The sequence below is a fragment of the Moschus berezovskii genome, chromosome 7, assembly GCF_049115385.1.
Source record: "Moschus berezovskii isolate FMDL1 chromosome 7, NW_MosBer_1.0, whole genome shotgun sequence".
Lineage (NCBI taxonomy): Eukaryota > Metazoa > Chordata > Mammalia > Artiodactyla > Moschidae > Moschus > Moschus berezovskii.
The window spans coordinates 38,514,882-38,533,451 of record NC_142466.1 but is presented as its reverse complement, the minus strand read 5'-3'; the positions used below and the strand labels follow the sequence as shown (position 1 = coordinate 38,533,451).

General features: G+C 37.8%; 1 pseudogene; it reads left to right on the top strand.

Annotated features, from left to right (window-relative positions):
- The first annotated feature begins 1,986 nt into the window (after window positions 1–1,986).
- LOC129557117 (large ribosomal subunit protein uL3 pseudogene) lies at window positions 1,987–7,486 on the top strand (annotated as a pseudogene).
- The last annotated feature ends 11,084 nt before the right edge of the window (window positions 7,487–18,570 follow it).

The window sequence follows — 18,570 nt, the reverse complement described above, 5'->3', positions numbered from 1 at the left end:
AATAACCCATGCTTTTAAACTGGGAATAATATTTTTAAAATGGCCACACTACCCAAAACAATCTACAGATTTATTGAGATCCCTCAGTCAAATTACCTGTTTCACAGAACTAGAACAAATAATCCCCAAATTTATATGCAACCATAAAAGAAACAGAATTGCCAAAGCGATCCTGAGGAAAAGGAACAAAACTGAAAGCAAAATCTTCCCAGACTTCAGAAAATACTGCAAAGTGACAGTAATCAAAACAGCATGGTATTGGCCCAAAAACAGACATATGGATCAATGGAACAGAATACAGAGTCTAGAAATAAGGCCACACACCTAGAGTCAATTAATCTTTGACAAAAGAGAAAAGAATATATAATGGACAAAAAGACAGTATCTTCAGCAAATGATGTTGGGAGAGTTAGACAGAAGTATCTGAATCAAAAAAGTTAGAACATACTCTCACACCATACTCAAAAATAAATTCATAACAGCTTAAAGACTTAAGCAGAAAATTATACTGTAAAACTCCTAGAAGAGGACACAGGCAAAACATTCTGACATAAATTGTACCAGTGTTTTCTTAGGTCAATCTCCCAAGGGAATAGAAATAAAAGAAAAATAAATAAATAAACAAATAGGGCCTTACTAAACAAAAGCTTTTGCAAAGCAAAAGAAACATAAACAAAATGAAAAAGAAAACCCACAGAACGGGAGAAAATATTTGCCAATGATGTGACCAACAGGGAATTAATCTCCAAAATATATTAACAGCTCATGCAGCTCAATGGAAACAATAAAAAAAAAAAAACCCAATCGAAAAATGGGTAGAAGACATAAGTAGACATTTCTTCAAAGAAGACATACAGATGGCTAACAGGCACATGAAAAGATGGTCAACATTGCTGATTATTAGATAAATGCAAAACAAAAATACGATGAGGTAACACATCATACCAGTCAGAAGAGCCATCATAAAAAAAAAAAAAATCTATGAACAATAAATTCTGGAGAGGGTGTGAAGAAAACAGAACCCTCTTACACTGTTGGTGGGAATGTAAACTGATGTAGCCACTACAGAAAACAGTATGGAGGTTTCTCAAAATACTAGAAATACCTTTAGACTGTGAAATGTTTGCACCTTGTTTTATGTCCCTGGATATGCTCCAGTGTCTCCAAGTTTATAATCCATGGAATGTTAAATAGAATTTGTACCCTACTGTTGTGTGAAAATTATATAAATCTTAATTATGTTGAATTGGGTAACAGTGTTTTTCAGGTCTACTATATCCTTCTACTTCTCTCTATATTCATTCTATTAATTTGTGCAAGTTTGATATTGAAACGCCAACTAAAAAATCTTATTTTATCTACTTAAAAAATTGTAATATATAATGGAACTATATGTAATCTGATTCTGTTTCCCAAGTCTCCTATAAATGTGCTATCATACTTTCATAATTTAAAAAAAAATATTTTTTGCCCACTCCTGGACAAAATTCTATTTTAAAAAGATAACATAGCCTCCTATGGTCACAGCAGCACTATTCACAATAGTCAAGACATAGACAAAACTTAAATGAACTTTGACAGATGAATGGATAAAAATGATGTGGTACATATACACAGTGGAATACAATTCAGTCATAAAAATGAATGAAATAATGCCATTTGAAGCAACATGGATGGACCTAGAGATTATCATATAGAGTGAAATAGAGAAACATATAACACTTACATATGGAATCTAAAACAAGACACAAATGAACTTATCTATGGAACAGACTCACAGAAACAGAGAATAGACTTGTGGTTATCAGGGGTTGGGGGTAAGGGAGGGGTATATTGGAGTTTGGGATTAGCAGATGCAAAGTACTATATATAAAATGGAAAAACGATGATGTCCTACTATATAGCACAGGGAACTCTATTGAATATTCTGTGATAAACCATAATGGAAAATAATATGAGCTCTACCAGCAGCTTCCAACAGGCAGGATGTCTCACAGGAAGTTCTCTGCTCCCAGGCACAGGTCCCTGGGCTTCCTGCCTCAGAAGCATAGCAGCCGGCACCGTGGGAAAGTGAGGAGCTTCCCCAAAGATGACTCTTCCAAGCCCCTGCACCTCACCCCCTTCCTCAGCTACAAGGCTGGCATGACCCACATTGAGAGGGAGGTCGATAGGCCAGGGTACAAGGTGAACAAGAAGGAAGTTGTGGAGTCTGTGACCATGGTGGAGACTCCACCATGTTGACTAGGGCATCCTGGGCTATGTGGAAACACTCCGAGGCCTCTGGACCCTTAAGACCATCTTTGCTGAGCATATCAGTGATGAGTGCAAAAGGAGCTTCTATAAGAATTGGCATAAATCTAAGAAGAAGGCCTTCAGCAAATACTGCAAGAAGTGGCAGGATGTAGATGGCAAGAAGCAACTTGAGAGGGACTTCAGTAGCAAGAAGTATTGCCAGGTCATCCATGTCATCGCCCTCACCCAGATGCTCCTACTTCCTCTGCGCCAGAAGAAGGCCCACTTCATGGAGATTCAGGTGAATGGAGGCACTGTGGCTGAAAAACTGGACTGAGTCCATGAGAGGCTAGAGCAGCAGGTCCCTGTGAACCAAGTGTTTGGCCAGGATGAAATGACTGAGGTCACTGGGATGACCAAGGGCAAAGACTGCAAAGGGGTCACCAGCCGTTGGCACGCTAAGAAGCTGCCCCATAAGACCCACCAAGGGTTGTGTGAAGTTGCCTGTACTGGGCATGGCATTCTGCCCGGGTGGCCTTCTCTGTGGCTTGAGCTGGGCAGAAAGGATACTATCACTGCGCTGAGATCAACAAGAAGATCTACAAGACTGGCCAGGGCTGCCTCATCAAGGACGGCAAACTGATCAAGAAAAATGCCTCTACTGATTATGATCTGTCTGACAAGAGCATCAACCCTCTAGATGGCTTCGTCCACTACGGTGAAGTGACCAATGACTTTGTCATGATCAAAGGCTGTGTGGTCGGAACCAAGGAGCAAGTGCTCACTCTGAGCAAGTCCTGGAGATCGAACTCAAGTTTATTGACACCACCTCCATATTTGGATATGGCCACTTCCAGACTGTGGAGGGAAAGAAAGCCTTCATGGGACCACTTGAAAGGACTGAATTGCAAAGGAAGAAGAGGCCTAATAAAACAGATTGTACAGCTGGTAGAATATCAAAAATAATTTTCCAGTGGTGGGGGAGAAAATAATATGAAGAAGTATATATGTCAGTCAGTCAGTTCAGTTGCTCATTCATGTCTGACTCTTTGCAACCCCATGAACCGAAGCATGCCAGGCCTCCCTGTCCATCACCAACTCCAGGAATCCACCCATACCCATGTCATTGAGTCAGTGATGTCATCCAACCATCTCATCCTCTGTCGTCCCCTTCTCCTCCTGCCCTCAATCTTTCCCAGCATCAGGGTCTTTTCAAATGAGTCAGCTCTTCGCATCAGGTGGCCAAAGTATTGGAGTTTCAGCTTCAACATCAGTCCTACCAATGAACACCCAGGACTGATCTCCTTTAGGATGGACTGGTTGGATCTCCTTGCAGTCCAAGGGACTCTCAAGAGTCTTCTTCAACACTACAGTTCAAAAGTGTCAATTCTTTGACGTATGTGCGTATATATATACATATACTCTGTGGACATGAGTTTGAGTGAACTCCGGGAGTTGGTGATGGACAGGGAGGCCTGGCATGCTGTGATTCATGGGGTCGTGGAGAGTCGGACAGGACTGAACGACTGAACTGAACTGATGTATGTATAACTGAATCACTTGGTATATAACAGAAATTGCTCAGTCACGTCCACCTCTGTGACCCCACAGACTGTAGCCCATTAGGCTCCTCTGTCCCTGGGATTTTCCAGGCAAGAATACTGGAGTGGGTAGCCATTCCCTTCTCCAGAAGACCTTCCCAACACAGGGATCAAACCCAGCTCTCCTGCATTGCAGGCAGATTCTTTACAATCTGAACCACCAGGGAAGTCCATAGCAAAAATTAACACATTGTAAATCAACTATACTTCAAGAAAACTTTAAATATTGCACAGCATGTTTGAATATCAATTCTTAACACAGAGTCAGTTAATATAAAATACAACTAAGGTTATTCCTCCTTTAGAATTAAATCTTCAACTCAATATTTTGCCTCACAGAAAATTTTGAAAAACAAAAATTTATTTTAAATTCTATTTTATATCTATAATATTTAATTGAAGCTTTAATTTTGTCACTGTGTATGTGAAACTGGATGAACATAACAGTAGCTATTTATTTGTTGGACACCATTTTAATGAGCCTTTCTATTATTATTTGCCAGGCAGTTGCAAGAAACAATCTTTATGTAAAATTCCTGAATCAGTGATATTATTATTTCATTTTAAATTTTTGGAAACTAAACCACAGGAAGATTGAGGAATAAATTATTGAAGTCTTATAGTGACTGAAGGCACAACTGAGGTTTCAAAGTAGGCAGGCTAGCTCCGGAGTCCATACATTTCTTACAATTCTACAAACAGTCCCTCTTTCAAGGGACTCTACTGACTTGGGGGGGACCTGGTCCTGTACATAATTAGTGATTGTATCACAATCATCTACTGTATGTACACATGAAGTGTCAGTTAGCTCTGAATTAGGGTGGGGAGCTGGAATATGACACTTGGATGACAGCTGCTGCTGCTAAGTCTCTTCAGTCGTGTCCGACTCTGTGTGACCCCATAGATGGCAGCCTACCAGGCTCCCCCATCCCTGGGATTCTCCAGGCAAGAATATTGGAGTGGGTTGCCATTTCCTTCTCCTAGAAGACACAATTTTAGTTCTGGCCCTTTTCTTGACTTACTGTTTGATCTAGAATTAGTCATTCAACCTCCCTGGGCTACAATTTCTCAAGGGTAAATTAATTAAATTGTTGGGACATGAGATTGATAAAGCTTTTTTCCAAATGATTACATGGAGATTTTATAATAATAAAGTATTTATTTAAAAATAATTGATGTGACTTTATCCAATTTTGTAATGAAACCAATTCTATTGTTATAAAAATATGGAAGAAAATGTACATGGACTTGATTTGGATTTTTAATAAAAGACCAGGTTGGTTCTGAAGAAAAAAACAAAACATCAGGATTTTCATCATAAGAGAGCATACAAGTAATAACATAAAAGCAAATGTTCACATGTTTATATTTTGAGTTAGTGTATTTTTTTCATCGAAAATATACCTCTATAGGAAAGATAAAAAATGCTACAATGATACAATAAATAAATGAACTCATAAAATTATAACAAGACAGGGAAGGGGCTTCTTCTTGATTTGTTAAAGCTATAGTCACTTGGAAGAGACATATAAGTATTATGCTGATTTAATCAATAGGATTGACTACGAGTATGATTCAGTCTCAAAACATTACATGTGGCCAGAGAAGAGGTTGAAAATTACTAAATGCTCTGATACTATGGCCCATCACTGTTGGGTGAATAAGCACCAGCTAACAAAAAGTAATGTAACTAGGAACCATTGGATATTAGATCATCATAATATCATAATATCATAAATATCAAGATTTTATATGTTTTCTGTACTATTTTTAGTACTGATAAATGTGTGTAGGTGAACATGTGATTGTGATCAACAGGGATAAAGCAGCACTGTCTTGGGATTCTCTGTACTCTGGCATATCTTCTTCTGTGATCAATTTAAGTAATATTATCTCATATATCAGCAAAAAAAAGAGGTTATTGGAGTCTCCAGGCATGTACAAGGAATTAGTTTTTAGTTTATATCAACCATGACAAATTTTATCAAAGCAATCAAGCCTTCCAGTGACACCATCATACCTATAGGACAAAGTCCTGGAATATACAATGTTTTAAAAAAGGGACTTGATTATCATTATATTCTTTGAGGCATAGCTGGCAAATGACATTTAGAAAATAATTATACCTTCCTAAAACCCCCACAAATTGCAAAATGCTTTCAAAGACTTTATGGACTAGGAAACAACCAAGTGAAACAGATAACAGTATCCCAGGTTTTTTGAAGGGGAAACAAAGGTTCAAATACACTGCAAATTATACATCATTTAACTTTACAGTAGAGCTTTCAACCAAAGTATTTTGGTTTTAAATTAAAATATGTAAACTTTTTCTTCAATTTTCACTATAAAAGTAAAAATCAGTGACTCCTACGAAACTTTCTGATGATACAAAAATATCTGAGGAATAGGCCCAGTAAATTCATTTATTTGTTAGGAAATTTATTAGGGATTTATTTGGAAAAAAATAGCTTCAGATGTGATAATAAAACAATTATCTAGAATACACAAAATTTTCCCTTAAAGTATAAAAATATCTAGCTCACAAATCTAATGCAAGATAGACATCTTAAAGACCAAACGTCTGTGTCTATCATCAAAGTGTTTAACTTTGCAAGAAGTGATCTACTATAATTGTATCCCTCTCTGTACAACTGTACACTACAAATACATTGTTGCTTTGGTTGAAAGATGAAGATTCAGTTGCTAGGAAAAACTTCCAGACTTGTTAAAAATGGTTCATTTTAATTGATGATATCTTTATTTCTTCTTTGCTGTAGGCCATATGTTACAACAGAAAGAATTTTTATTTAAGACAAAAAGATCCGTAATTGACTTTCTACTCATGCATCTACCATCTGTATGATATTAATCAAGCCACTGTGATGGACTTCTCTCTGGTCAATCAGCAGTGTCATAGACCTCCTTCATCGCTACCCTTTGCCAGATTCCTCTGAGCTCTGCCTGCCTGCCAATCTCTCTCATCTTCTTTGCTTGATCCATCACCAATTTTCTCCTCTGAACATGTGCATGTGAATAATCCTGAGTTATGGCCATTCCCAACCAGACTGATGCCAATTAATCTTCAAGTGCCCTTGCTGCAGGGATAGAAAATCTAGACCCAGATCATCAGGCTGGGTACCTTGACCATTATTCTGCCAATTCTTTCTGCCAGACTTGAACATTATGCCTCTTGTAGGTCCTCATTCTGACTCCTCTTCTTCCCTCTTTCCCTCAGTGGACATGGAGTACAGACAGACTCGTGTTTCATCAGGGCTCTTGGCTCTCGGTCTTGGCATCTCCTATGCGGTTCTGTTACATCACGATCAGGCAATGGCTCAAAAATCACACTTCAGAACCCTTATGTATTTTTGATAAGGGGATCTACAGATTCAATCCTTTCTCTTTGAAATTTTCATATTTCTGTTCAAAGAAAATAACTTCACGTACCTCTCATCGAACAAAATATAGATATCAGGAATATATAAATGAGTTTGCTTTAATATCTACCCTATTAATCTCTTTCACACAAATGTTTTGAATATTCTGTTTGTCCTCTTAGGTATATTTTCCACAATCCTCCTCTTTATGCCTTGCCCCAGAAGACTGAATTCATCATCAGGCTACCTGGCTCTCTGGCTTTCGGTTTCACTTGACCAATGGAAGGCTATACTGGCAGGAAACCAGAGTGAGTTGTTAGAGAGAATCTGAGCTATTTGTGCCCCAATCCCCACAATGCGGAGGGTAGACAGAGGCTGCGCCCTCTAGTTGGGAAGCCCCTTTCTTACAACAGCAGCCCTGAGGAGGTCATGTAAACCTCTCTGTGTCCTTTCCCCTCCTCACTGTTACCAGCCCATTTCCCTCTTCCTTAGTCCTACCTACACACACACACATGCTGCTGCACACATTAATAAATAGCACAATCACAAAATCCTTCTTACTCCTTTTGTATGTCACTTGCTTTTAATAGAATCTTGACAGACACGGTTTCCCCACACCAAGTTTAACAGAGTTGTATCTACTGCAAGTGCTTAGCTCCCTTTTGAGAAATAATTGGTCTCTGAACGTAAAAGGACGGAGGAGGCAATGGCAAGCCACTCCAGTACAACGTAAAAGGAAGAAGGAACTGGCAGAAATAGTTTACAACCCTTCCATCAGGATTTTAAAATGCAATTTCTCAGTCATAATCTATAGATATATAAAGATATATAAAGCAGTCAAATTTAATAGAACATTTTATATACTTTAATAATGCTTAAGGTTTAATTCTATAAAGGATTATTTGAGGTGAAAAAAAGAACTTAGTGATATTTATCCTTCCTTATTTTCTTTCATAGTCAGATTTTTAAAAATCTTTTTTAAGTCTGGAAAATTCCCTGCTTAAAAATCAGGTCTATAATTATGATCTTGGGAGTTTAATGATTTTAGTTTTCCCTTTCCTTCTAGGCCCCTTTGAAGCTACATCATTATGATCATTTGCACTTTTTTTTTTTTCTTATACAACTGATGAATAGTACATGGAAATTCTGAATAATCAGTCAAGCAGTCGTGTTAGGTTTTCAGAGAAGACATTCTGGCCTTTGCTTGGGTAATTGCAAAAGAGGACAATTTTTTTCCCTGGATACTGCAGTGATCATATAATGAATTGTTCCTACTATCCAGTCCCAAATTTCAACTCCAGATATATTTCTGTTCCACTTTATCATATAACTTGTAAGATCAGTAGCATTTGCTTTAGTAATTATATATCAGCAAACATTTTCAGCTTTCTTTAAAGGTATTCTGATAGACTTCTAAGCCATGATAATTCAAGATACTGCTGGATAACTGTTGTAGCAGAGGCAGTGGCATTTCTCTACGACTGGTTTTCTCTTCTAAGTGCATCACTTGCCTACATTTTTCAGGTTCTTATGCTCAGTTACAGTAATTTGACAGGATTCTAGCTCACTCTGAGGAAAAAAAAAAAATGATGGGTGCCATTCTTAAACCTGCTCTAAGAAAAACTCAAACCATAAAGTCATCACATTTTTTCCTTCTTTTGGCTGAATAATATGGAGATAACAAACAAGAGTGACCATGAAAATCATGTGTCATAGAAATAGAGACACATCAGTACAGGTTGCTGAACTGCGTGGAACAGTATCCCTGCCTGCCTGCCTTCCTTTTAGGATTTGCCTTTTATTGTAACTGAGCAAGAAATATACTTCTCTTTTGTTTGAGTCAATATACATTTTAGGTGTAATTTTTTACGAAGAATGACTTACCCAACACTAACAATGTGACCAAATAATTCTTTCTCAGGATGATTGAAAATAGTTTTAATTGTCTAGTGAATTTTTTGGATCCTGTTTTTCCTTTTACATGGAAGCTTTAAAAAAATGTTTCAAAAACACATTTAAAAACCACTTGAGAGCACAGGAAGATTCATGCATTCTAGTTGATTCTAGCATGAACAAAAACAGATATACTCTGTGACTCAGATCTTGTAGATTGATATTAATCAAATAATGGCAGGAAAAAATATTTACAAATATAACTATTTTGAAGGAAAGAGTAATATGAAACACCTGGCTTGGTATGGTAGCAGGACAATCTTTGATAAAGTAAATGAAATCAGTACGAGGAGTAGGATTACACCAGCTAAACAAAAGCAAAGATTGCATCCCAAACAGTAGAAATAGTATGTGCACAGAAGATGTTGTTGGAGGGAGGAAATAGCACAACGCTTGGTGAAAAGCCACTGTGCCTGGAACACACAGCCAGCTATGGGGTTTGAGATAAGCCCAGAGAAATTGATGACAGCCAGAGTATGCAAGACTTCATTGGTCATATTCTTCTTTCCCATTCACATTGTAAGTCACTGCGACCTGGCTTCCACATATTTGGAAAAATGACTTTGTCACTGTACCTATCAGTTATCACTGATTTCCATTATTACCAAACACTCTTTCTGTTATTGAACACTGCTTCCTCTTCTGTTGAAAACATCAGTGCTCCACTCTTTTCATTCATCTCTAAAATTAGGGCAGATTGTAATTTCCAGACCTTGCCTCAACAATAATTCCAGTCCATGCTGTTCTAGAACCTTGCCACTACCATACCAAGCAGTGAGCCTATTTCTTCTTTACTTGAAATGAGGTGAGCTGTTTGGCTACCTCAACATGCAGAATGTAGAAAAGGGATGCTACTTCACGCCCAAGGTTAGTTCATAAAAAGCAGACAATTTCCATCTGGTTCTCTCTCTTGAGATGATCACCTTGCATCCAGCCATTATGCTGTTAGGAAGCCAAGTCCACATGAAGAAACCATATTTAGGTATTCCAGCCAAAATTGAAGCTAAGATTTCAGCCAGTAGTCATCACCAACCACAAGATATGAATGAGCAAGCCTATAGATGATTCCAGCATGTAGATTTCATGTTGCTCTAGTTGATGAGTGAAACAAAGACAAGCTGTCCTTGCTGAGCCCTGTCCAAATTTCCAATTTATGAGCTAGAAAAGTGTAGCCATTGCTTTATTTTTCCAATCTTTGGAGAAGTTTTCCACACAATAGGTAATCAGAGCAAATAGTTTGATTCCTTCTCATTTTTCTTTATTAAGTCATTTTCTTTAGTGAAATAGTTTAATAAACCATGTTCTCCAAATTAGCCTTCTCTGATCCAAATCATCACTCTATCACTTTCTAGCTATGCAAGAGTATAAATTACTATATCTCATTTTACTCATCTGCAAAATTGGGAAAAAAATGGTAAATATCCTATGGTGTTATGCTGTTGCTAGGTTGCTTCAGTCATGTCCGACTCTGTGTAACCCCAAGATGGCAGCCCACCAGGCTCCCCCATCCCTGGGATTCTCCAGGCAAGAACACTGGAGTGGGTTGTCATTTCCTTCTCCAATGCATGAAAGTGAAAAGTGAAAGGGAATCCTAGAGACCCCATGAACTGCAGCCTTCCAGGGTCCACTGTCCATGGGATTTTCCAGGCAAGAGTACTGGAGTAGGGTGCCATTGATAGTAGGGATTAAATAATATAATTCATACAGAGAATTTATCACAGTACCTGGCACATAATAAGTACTCAATTAAAGTGTTATTTTACTTCAATTCTGAAGCTTTGCAGTTTCCCAGCATTTTAGCCTTAATTCTACTATTCTTATTTGATGTGTTCTTCCCAAATTCTTAACTATTCCCACTGCTTCAATTATCAAAGTGACATTTTACTTTTTTTGACTTAAGTAGGTTTTCAGGGCACATTAAAACCAATTGCATTTTATAATTTTTCAAAACTGTCTAATATTGTACAATATTTACTCTTTCCTTCTTCAGTATATATTATTAATATAAAATTAAGAAAAAGAACCAGGATGTGCTGAGAATTTTAAATAAAAAGTATGAGTCACCTTATAGCTAGATGGCTTCTTAGAACCCAAGAAAACTGGAAGTAAGGGAGAATAAAACTATTTTCTTAGGAAAAAAAAAAAATCTTGTTTCAAACAAAGAGAATCGTGGAGAGGTATAAAGACAAAAATATAATTACCTATATTTAGAATGGTTAAAAAAGTCATTTTAAGTTCTGCTTGTTTTTAAATTCTCATTTATTGTTGTATTTGCTTCTGGTTTTACCCATTAAACACCTTGTATATTTATCTGAAAATAAACATTTCTCATTAAGAATTAGAAATTATGTTTTAAAACACAACACTGTAAAGCAATTATTATCCAGTTAAAAATAAATTAATAAAAAATAAAAGTAAATGTTTTTTTTAAAAAAGGATCCTTTAAATCAGTGTTCTTAGCAGCAGTAACATACTAGTGACCATCAGTGACCTGACAGGGTTGGCATGCTGAAAGTGATTATTAACAGCAAAGTGAATCTTCCAGAAGAGTAATCCAATAAGAATTATTTCTAACATTTCCCATACTTCACCTTGTCAAATGTATTTTGTGCATATCTTTCTGGTTCAAGGCTAATGATAGGTAACATATAACACTCACTATGTGTCAGGAAGTGTTATAAGCTATGTAGCAGATTTAACCGCCATGAATTTCAAAACAACACATTGGTACCATTATCATCTCCACTTTTTAGATAAATAAATAGCCCCAGGAAGGTTTAAGCCTACTTAAATTCTTGGCAGCTATCTAAATAAGTAATTGTTGGGGTGGGGATTTGAACAACCACTGTCTACCTCTAGATCCCCTGGTAGTCACTGTACAATTTAATGAACCACTGAGGTCTATAGTATACGGTCCAACCTCTGCAGCACAGCCATCAAAATCTTCCCTGATCTGTTCCCAGTTCTTGTTGCCCATCTATCCCTCCCTCCCTTTATCTGTATACCAACTAGCTACAACTAAACTAGAAGAGTGACCATTACTCAAGAACACTTTGCATTTTTCTATCCCATTTTCTCTTTAAAAACTCCTACATTTGGTATGCTTTTCTTCTTCCTATGTCAAATTCCTGACAATTATCATCAGTTCAGTTAAGTCTCCTCCATGGAAACCTACTTGAGGTAACCTTATTTGTGACACAGAAACAAGCCCTATCTTTCCCTTTCCTCAGGAAATATCCTTGTTACATCTCATGTATTCATTTAACATGTTATATCCTAAGATTTCTGAGAGTAGAAATGTTTGTACCTTCTTTGTTCCCCCAAAATTACTGGCATAAAGCCTCGAATAAAATCAGTTTTCAAAAACTGGTTTGATTTGATTTAGGTTCATCATTCCATGTCACTCTACAACACAGCTAGCATTCTAAGAAATTGAGAAGAATCACTGTTCATAAAAACCTGATGAATAATCTTTTCTGTTAACATGGTTTGATGTTCTGGCATCTAGTATATATGTAAGATATGTGAAATACCTGGCCTCTACAATTATTTTTATGTGGTAAAATATGAATGACAAAAAGTTTCCAATTATTCAAATGTATTACCAAAGATGACTCAAAGGTCAAGTTGACATATTCAAGAAGCTGAAGATTACTATGTTATTTGATTAATTTAAAGCACTCTTGACATTCAGACATAGTAATCCAATCAAAACAAGATTATGTGTTTTGTGCCTTGGGATTATTCCGTTATTTTTCTCCATTCTTCATAATTAACAACATGCAAGCAAGTGTATTTTTTTCAAAATAGAGATGTCACAATATGTTCCCAAAAATAACACAATAAATGTTCATCTCCTTCATGATGTATTTGTATTTTATGTACTCTATGCTGCTGCTGCTAAGTCACTTCAGTCGTGTCCGACTCTGTGTGACCCCATAGACGGAAGCCCATGAGGCTCCCCCATCCCTGGAATTCTCCAGGCAAGAACACTGGAGTGGGTGGCCATTTCCTTCTCCAATGTGTGAAAGTGAAAAGTGAAAGTGAAGTCACTTAGTCGTGTCCGACCCTTAGTGACCCCACGGACTGCAGCCTACCAGGCTCCTCCATCCATGGGATTTTCTAGGCAAGAGTACTGGAGTGGCTTGCCATTGCCTTCTCCGTTATGTACTCTATACTGCAGACTAATTCATCTCTGTATTAAATGCTTCAAGACAACGATGATATTTTCCTACCTTCGTATTTGAATTCTCCTAACAACATTTATTCTGTAGAGGGACAAAATTTCCCTTACTGGTCATCAGTCTTATATTTCTTTTTTTCTTTTTTGGTGTGTGGGGAATTTAATCAGATCATCCTGTTTAATCTGTCCAATGTGTTCAATTCTCTCTCTCTCTTCCACAATCTCAAAATCAATGAATTTTCACAATTTAAATTTTCATCCATAACATAAACGTTCATCCATCTTAAACTATTTTTTTTTTTTAGTTTGTTTAATATTGATACAAAGCCACTAGAGTAACACAGAAACCGATTGCTGTGGTTGGTTGTAAAGCAACCAGAGAAACATTCCCAAGGGCAAAATAATATTGTGGCTCAACCCTCTACGAGTGGGAGTGTTTGATTATCTACACTCTCAGGGAGTTTATAAACCAGGTAGAACAATCAGGGAGTGCTTAAGTTTAAGCACCACTACAAGGAGGATATTGACTAAATGAATTTTCTCTACAATAGAATTACCCTGCTGTGTATAACCACGCATTTCAATCACTTTGATGCATTAGCCAATCAGTGCAAGCAAGTTTAGTTTTCTTAATGGAACTTAATCAGACTTTTACAGAAAATATTTTTATGTAAAATAATTCACCAACATAATGATTTATTTTTCTCTTTTCTGGCATGTGTTGGAAATCTTGTCTCTTTAGCCAGACTTCTGTACCCTGAGACACTAAGATTTAATACCTTTGGCTTTGTAAGATGCATGAAGGGAAGCCTGTCAGAACATAATTGCATAACTGCCAAAAGAGAGTCAGCACATACATTTCACAGAGCAGAAGATCCCCAGCAAGGAGCCAGACTTGTAACCTTTTCTTAAAACCCCATTTTCTCTTTAAAGCTTCTTCCCACTTTGGATCTCATCTAAGCCATCCATTGTGGCTCTTATCCTGTTTTACCATAACTTTGTTCTTATCTGGATAACTGCATCTGACTGTGCTTATTCTCCCAAAGCTGCCCTTGATATTTTAAGGGGCTACGTGCTTCTCTTGAGTTCTTACCTCTTTTGACTGCGGACCCAATTGCAGCTGTTTTGGTATCAAATTACCTCTAAAATCTTTGTTTAAATAAGGATGAAGCTCATAGTGAGGCTCATAGTCAAGTTCAACTTACAATGTTTTGTTTTATCTTCCTGGAAAGATGATTAAGGCAATTATAATAGCTGATTGAAATATCTCATTTTGCCTGAAAGTTAAACAACAGACTCAGACTTGCATAAACCAATCAAAGTAAAAGGATGACCACTTTGGTCTGGATGTGTAATTCCTATGATGTACATGTGTACACATGAACACACACGGAAGTTAGCAGTGAAGATTGTACATCCATAAATTAACTCAATTTCTTTCTTTACAGATTATCAACAAAATGATGCTGGGCTTTACCAGGGGATCAATTTAGGACAGACATTAAAATAAACAGTACTTTGAAAATATACTTTAAGGGCAGTTTAGAGGCATCCATGTGAATTCTTGGCCTCTGGTCCCATCACTTCATGGCAAATAGATAGGTAAACATTGGAAAAAGTGGCAGACTTTATTTTCTTGGGCTCCAAAATCACTGCAGATGGTGACTGCAGCCATGAAATTTAAAGATGCTTGCTCCTTGGAAGAAAAACTATGGCCAGTCTAGACAGCATATTAAAAAGCAGAGATATTACTTTGACAAAAAAGGTCCATCTAGTCAAAGTTATAATTTTTCCAGTAGTCATGTATGGATGTGAGATTTGGACTATAAAGAAAGCTGAGCACTGAAGAATTGATGCGTTCAAACTGTGGTGTTGGAGAATACTCTTGAGAGTCCCTTGGACTGCAAGGAGATCCAGTCCATCCTAAAGGAGATCAGTCCTGAATGTTCATTGGAAGGACTGATGTTGAAACTGAAACTCCAATACTCTGGGGAATCTGATGCAAAGAACTGACTCATTGAAAAAGACCCTGATGCTGGGAAGGATCAAAGGCAGGAGGAGAAGGGGACGACAGAGGATGATATGGTTGGATGGCATCACTGACTTGATGGACATGAGTTTTAGCAAGCTCCAGGAGTTGGTGATGGACAGGGAAGTCTGGCGTGCTCTAGTCCATGGGGGTCACAAAGAGTTGGACATGACTGAGCAACTGAACTGAACTAATGTGACTTCCTGATTAACTTAAGTGCTGCTTCTATTCAATATAAATATGCTTGTGGCTATGTACATTTCATACATCATTTGCACTACTCAATAACATCTGAAGAATATTAATCAGGATAAAATAAGAGATGGGAAGCTAAAGAAATTCAATATAAACATGTAGCAGAATGAACTTTCTGACCTCTCTTTGTAGAATAGAGTTAAATCTATTACATAGAATTAGGCAACAAATACACAGAAAGGATTTGCCACAGGGTTATCAGATTTCATAATAATCAGCAACAGCGATGCGACCTTTCTGTGAATTTGAGAACTATAGAGTTTAAATTGAAATGCCCTAGATTAGGCATTAGATAAAGTTACCCATTATATTATTAATTTTAATTAGATTCTTTGCAACTTATGTTCTTTGATCTGAGCTAAGCAATTAAGCCTATTTTACTTTCTAATTGGATTATAGTGTATGTCTTGCTAAATCGAAAGATAAGTGAATGTATAGGCCCTATATACTTATACTGCTTTGGGGTAAGTATCCTGTCTATGGAAATGTGCATGCAGGAAAGAACACATTCAAAGTTTTATTTGACAATAGCAGTCATGGTGATATTACCAGAGATATGGTAAACCATAACATTTTATGCCGGGAGCCAGCAAGGGAAATCCTACCCATGGCAAAGGTCAATCGGGGAAGAGGCCTGACGGGCAAAGGCTAATCAGGGCTCGAGGAACCCCCGGGACTTACCTGAGCATCTACCCCAAAGAAAACTGGAGTCTGACTGCTTTACTATCTTACGCCTCTTACCAAGTCCTCTAATACTTACAGGGGCTTCCCCCCAACCACCTTTCTCTGAAAACATTAATTCAGAGCTGTAGTTTAAAAGTTCTCCTCGGCTTAATAGGAGTGTTCCAATCCAAGCCCCTCTGATAGCTTTCTAACTTGCACGACAAGTTTGTCCGGGCTCTTACAAATATGAGTGTGACTGTTCATAGCCTCCCAGCCATGCAAGGACAGAAAGCCTAATATTCTAAAATACAGGAATCTGTTGAAGAAGTTAAAATCATTATAGTAGTACTAAAAAAGATTTCATTGTTGAATCAATGCTTGCTGCAAAGTTTCCTCTATCTATTGTATCCTTGGAAATATATTAATCACATATAGAGAATATAAGTAGTAGCCTTTGATTTAACCACATCAGATCTCAAGTTAATAAATTCCTTTCTTGCAGCTCACTACACCGGTGCCTTATAGGAATGTAACTTTGTTATGTGTCTAGCACCTGACTCTAGGAAAGTCACCTTAAAAGAATATAAGCCTTTTACTTGCTAACTAACCTATTGTTAGGAGAGAGGGCCATAAACTGTTAGCAGGCCCCCTGGCCAGAAGAGGATGTAAACCACCTAAAACTTTTATCACAAGACACACAAAAATAAGCCCTGATCCTGATAAGGGTCAAGACTGCTGACCCCACGCGATTTTGGCGTGAATCTATACCTCCCTTTCTCTGTTTCTTATGCGCATAACTTAGGGTATAAAAGCAACACTGGAAAATAAAGTTTTGGGCCTTGCTCACTGAAGCTTGGTCTCCCCGTGTCGTTCTTTCTCTTTTTCCATCCTTTTCTCTATTCTCCTTTTTCTGGTTGAGATCCTTGGAGCGCTGGGCCCTCTGAGTTTACTTATCTGCCTGGGCTTCTAAGACCCACTTGAGGGGGTGCCCTGGTGGGGTGCCTCCAGTGATTCGAGAGGGCGCCTGCGGCCTATGTAAACAGAGCAAGCCCCGTGCTGGGGTTTTATTGGTTTCCAGCGTAAACCAAGGAATCATCAGCCCCTGTCTCTCTCTCTTTCTCTCTCTCTCTCTTCCTCTCACTCTCTCTCTGACGCCGACGCCATTCATCCCGAGGATACCCTGGGCCATATCGAGGCTGGTCCCCGATAATTTTACATTTATGTAATGTGTCCTGTTGAGTTCCTAGTGTTTAAAGCAGAGGATTTTGAAATCCAGAAGGCAGACATTTCCTGGTGGAAGGAATCTGAAAGATGCCAGTATATAAGGAGGGATCCAGGAATCCAGAAGAAAAAATATAGACCACTCAAAAAGGGAGATGGCTCTATGTCTCTAAGCCAGACATGTGATTTGATGGTGTAGTTTTATCTTGAACCAACTGTCAGGCTGTTGTAAACTTTCAGTTATGTTAAAGATGACTTTTGAAGTTAAAAATAATGATAACTGTTACATTTGACTGAGCAGTTACTATATTCCAGACATGGTAATAAGTGTTTTACATAAATCATCTCATTTAACCTAGCATCCACCCATTGGAGTAAATTTTTTCTTAAGTCCACTTTCCAGAAAACATGAAGGAAACCAAAAATGTCAAGACTAGAGGCTTAATTTGACTTGACCCTACTGCTTTGTGTCAGAAGAGTGCCTTGAACCCATGTCTGTATGACTCCAAAGTTTATACATGTTTTAACCACTGCCTTTCTCTATAGCAATTCTAATTCAATCATGAGTTTTAAGAACCTCTCTCAGACTCCATTTTCCACTTGTAAAGTGGAGCCTGAAATGCCTACAACTCTTAGTGATATTGTATAAATTAAATCATTCCTATTTTTAAACATAATTAGTGTGATATCATCAGGGAACACAATAGACTAGCCAATATACTTCTTCTTTTCTAGATTTTGTTTTTTTCTGGCCCTGCCCCATGGCATGGAGGATATTAGTTCCCCAACCAGCAATGGAATCTGTTCCCCCTGCATTGAGAATGTGGAGTTTTAATCACTAGACCACCAGGGAAGTCCCTATTTCTTTTTTTGAACCCCAGCTACCAGCTACATGTAGGAATCATCTAGTGCTTGAATACAACAGCATTTATTTAACACATTCACTTCTGAACTGGTCTTCTTGCTTGCCCTCCTACTCTCTCTCCAATGGCTTATTTCCACCTATTCAGTTCAGTTCAGTCACTCAGTCGTGTCCGACTCTTCGCGACCCCATGA